General features: G+C 45.2%; 1 protein-coding gene and 1 pseudogene across 1 annotated transcript in view; both read left to right on the forward strand.

Annotated features, from left to right (window-relative positions):
* The window catches only part of GLB1 (galactosidase beta 1), a 102,872-nt gene that overhangs the window by 58,644 nt on the left and 39,971 nt on the right, over window positions 1–4,257 (forward strand). The gene's annotated exons all lie outside the window — the stretch shown is intronic.
* On the forward strand, window positions 843–1,815 carry LOC101663298 (annotated as a pseudogene).

Consider the following 4,257-nt stretch of genomic DNA (forward strand, 5'->3'; position numbering starts at 1 on the left):
TCCTCATTGTTGCTTTTAATTCTCTAGTTGTTCCCCTGTCTTGTATAGGAGTAGAAAGCCATGTCTTTCTCCCAAGGAGCAGCTAGTGGTTTTGAACTGCTGACCTAGGAACATAATGTAACCACTACACCACCCGGGTTCAGCCAGGTGGAAATACCTGTCTAACAGGCCCCTGCATTTAAGAGTAAACAAGTCAAGGAGGGGGTCTTCAGTACAAGCACAGATTTCGGGGTCAGAGTGGAAGGAGGATAACCACAGTTCAGGAAGCAGTCCCACTCCCATGGGGAGAGCTGAGAGAGAAGGGAGGTGGGCCACACCAAATAGATACCCAGGGAATTCCACATATTTAACAGATGAAGAGAGTAAGCATCTCTATAAATGGATAAAATTCATTTCAATAGCTTACGATAGATTGCAATTTGACATGTGGTCATTTTTTCCCTCTTAGTCTTTGATATTTCAAGTTTGGAGGAAAGAAAGTAATTAGTTGAGGTTTACACAGTATGGCCGGCGACATTAGCTAGCACTCGCTCTGCTCTCTGTAACGGGGAAACAGCGGACTGCAAGAGACTGAACTGTATCTGCCTCTATTTCCAACAGACTCATGTTCAACTTTCACTCACACAAAAAAAGCCAGGAAAATTTTATTAATCCTTTTTTTTAAAAAAACGTTAATATAAAGTTATAGGGAAACGAAAGGAACCCGAACTTCAAACACAGCTGGAATGATCCCAGGGGCGGCGGCAGCGGCGGGAGAAGAGATTTAATTTCGTTGCTTTTCTGTGGTCGTTGCTTGTTTGCTAGTCTCACGGTGATGGACGCTGCACAGTTTCTCGAGGGACCGAGAAGCTGCTGGAGGTTTGGTTCTCCCGGCAGCAGCCCGACGCAAACCGAGGATCTGGGGATCTTCGCACCATCCCGAGATCCGAGTGGGACAGACTTCTGAAGGATGTGCAATGTTCAATCACAAGTGTGACAAAAACTGACATGCAGGAGCTTATGCACTCAGTGAGAGGAGCATGTTTGTCCCCCAGAGACATTTCATTTTGAAGACATGTGGTTCCCCCCTCTTACTGCAAGCACTGGTTCCCCTGTTGAAGCTTGCTAGGGACTACAGTGGGTTTGACGCCATTCAAAGCGTCCTTTATTCTCGTAAGAATTTCATGAGCCTTCTCACCAAGGGGACTCACACCTGAATTTCCAGGAAGAAATAGAGTTCCTTAATGCAATTTTCCCAAATGGAGCTGCGTATTGTATGGAATGTATAATTGCTGACTGTTGGTACATAGATACTCTGATTTCCCAGAGAGTCGAGTCATCAGCCAGCCAGATCAAACCCTGGACATTCTGATGCGTGAGCTGGACCCAGCAGTTATGGACCAGCTCTACATGAAAGATGGTGTTCCTGCAAAGGATGTCACTCATGAGAGGGGAATTTGCGAGCTGATCCCAGGTTCTGTCATTGATGCTGCACTGTTCAATCCTTGTGGGCATCCAATAAATGGAATGAAACTGGATGCAGCTTATTGGACTATTCACATCACTCCAGAACCAGAATTTTCTTACGTTAGCTTTGAAACAAACTGAAGTCAGACCTCCTATGGAGACCTGATCAGGAAAGTGGTGGAAGTCTTCAAGCCAGGAAAATGTGTGACCACCCTGTTTGCAAATCAGAGTTCTAAATGTCACACAGTGCTTTCTTCGCCCCAGAAGACTGAAGGTTTTAAATGTCTTGATTGCCAGAGGGCTGTGTTCAATGACGACAACTTTGTTTTTACCAGTTTTGCTAAGAAGGAGCAGCGGCAGCAGAGTTGATTAAGAAATATGAAGAAAAAAAACGCAAAAAGAAAACACACAGAGAAGAAGGTGGTGGCTGCTTTCTGGATACTGATCCTGGGCCGTGCTTCCCATAGCCACCACCTTCTAGTTGCAGAAAGCCCCAGATGTAAGCATCGCGTCATCATTTTGAATTGTATGCATTACTATATCAAGGAGTTAGATATCTTGCATGCATGCTCTCTTCTGTGTTTAGGTATTCGTCGCCACTCTTGCTGTGAAATTGAAGTGCATGTAGAAAAACCTTTTACTGTATGAAACTTTACACTTGTGAAAACAATTCAATTTGGTTTATGCACAATATGATCTTTCTCCAGGTATCACCCAAAACTCCCCACAGACAAGGCTTGCGTCCTCAGTAGGCGTTGGCCTCAGCCAGACCATCTGGGACTGTTCTGTTCCATTGCTGCCAGAAGTTACCTCCAGTTACCTCCGGTTTCTAGAACACACTCTCCGAATGAATGTTACTGAAACCAATTTCTACTTCATGCAGATTTTTTTTTTTTTTGCAACAGCAATTAAAGTTTTTCTTCCACGAAAAAGAAAAAGAGAGAGCAATTAGTTGAAAAGCTGTAGTGGGCTCTCATGAGACGTGTAGACCCTCAATGAACTGTCTTATAAAATGGCATTTCCAACGTGTTTGTTTGCATCTGGGAAAGACAGTGGAATGGTAATCACCTCCAGATTAATTTCTTCCCTCTTCCTTCCTTCACCCAAAAGTCAAACAACGGAATGCGCCTCCCCTTGAGCCCATTTCAAGAGCATCTTGGGTGGTCAAAGGGAAAGCCCACCATTGCCAGGGCCTCCTGGGAGTGAGAGTCTCCCACCAGGCTACCCAAACCTATGCTCTGTTGAAAACCTCACAGTCCTTTTCATGCGACTCGTCAAGCCCTGCCAAAGCTCATGTCATTTGCATTTTCTAAAGCAGTCTCTTTGGTGTGGGTAAAAGCAAGCAGACATGGTTAACACTTCGACCTCGAGAATGAGCCATAAGACGATAGGGCAGTGCCTTCCCGCTTCTTCTTGATTCCTGAGAGGGGCCGTGGTAAGTTCCCTAGTGCGTGTTTCCAAATGAATCAAACACTCATTTTGAAAGCTCCATTCTAGTTCTTCATAAGACTTTCAGCCACGATATGAGCTCAGCTTGTGTTTGGGAGGTAGGTCACTATGCAGAAATTAATCGAAGTGGCAGTTGAGGATCTTGATGACAGGAGGCAGATAGTAGGCTCCTAGAGGTGGCACATGGTTGGGTCAGGGTACGAGGAAGCAAGGGCACAGCTATAGGATTTTCAATCCTTTCGAATCTGCATGAAGTCTGAATCTTGACATGGGGTCAGTCTGCACTGCCTGATTGGTTGCCCTGGGCTTATCGCTGGAGTGCCAGCTCAGCATGTAGATCAAAGCCATCTCTTGCTAATCCACAGTCCTGGTGGAAACACAGAGTCTGATGTGAGATCATTAAAGATGCTAAGATGAATATTGCGTAATAAATGGTAAGGGGGTGGTCTTTCAAACCTTTCGAGTTCATTGTCTACACTCTTGTGGGAAAAGTATCACTAATTCCTAAAGAATTGTCTTCTCAGGTCCATCGTGCAGAATGATTTGCTTAAAATGCTGATCTGGTTGGGTTTCCTCTTTCAAAAAAAGCCTATAGTCCATGGTCTCTGCCTCCCGTGATTTGACCTCCTAGCCTTCCCCAAACTTGTCTGGTAGTCATAGCCTTGCATGTGATGCTCTGGCCTTACCATGGAGCTACATAACAGTCTGTGGGTGGGGTCATCCTGCTCAGACCCCTGGCCTCTGCACATCCTGTTCCCTCTGCCTTTACCCACCTGGAAAATGAAGACTTGCCTCAGTCCCTTCTCGAGGGAGCTCTCTTTGAACCACCTCTCAGCAGACTTAGTCGCACGTTGTTTCCGCCAGAATGGCATAGTGAGGAAATCTGTATTACACGACTTTTCTTTTTTGTTTTTTTAATCATTTTATTAGGGGCTCATACAACTCTTATCGCTATCCATACATACATCAATTGTGTAAAGCACTTTTGTACATTCATTGCCCTCATCATTCTCAAAGCATTTGCTTTCCACTTAAGCCCCTGGCATCAAGTCCTCATTTTTCACCTCCCTCCCCGCTCCCCACTCCTTCATGAACCCTTGATAATTTGTAAATTATTATTTTGTCATATCTTACTCTGTCCAATGTCTCCCTTCACCCACTTTTCTGTTGTCTGTCACATGTAGATCCTTGTAATCAGTTCCCCCTTTCCAACCCACCCTCCCAATATCGCCATTCACCCCACTGGTCCTGAAGGGATCATCCGCCCTGGATTCCCTGTGTTTCCACTTCCTGTCTGTACCAGTGTACATCCTCTGGTCTAGCCAGATTTGTAAGGTAGAATTGGGATCATGATAGTGGGGG

The sequence above is a fragment of the Echinops telfairi genome, unplaced genomic scaffold, assembly GCF_000313985.2.
Source record: "Echinops telfairi isolate 266 unplaced genomic scaffold, ASM31398v2 ScPeMD7_7420;HRSCAF=8458, whole genome shotgun sequence".
Taxonomy (NCBI): domain Eukaryota; kingdom Metazoa; phylum Chordata; class Mammalia; order Afrosoricida; family Tenrecidae; genus Echinops; species Echinops telfairi.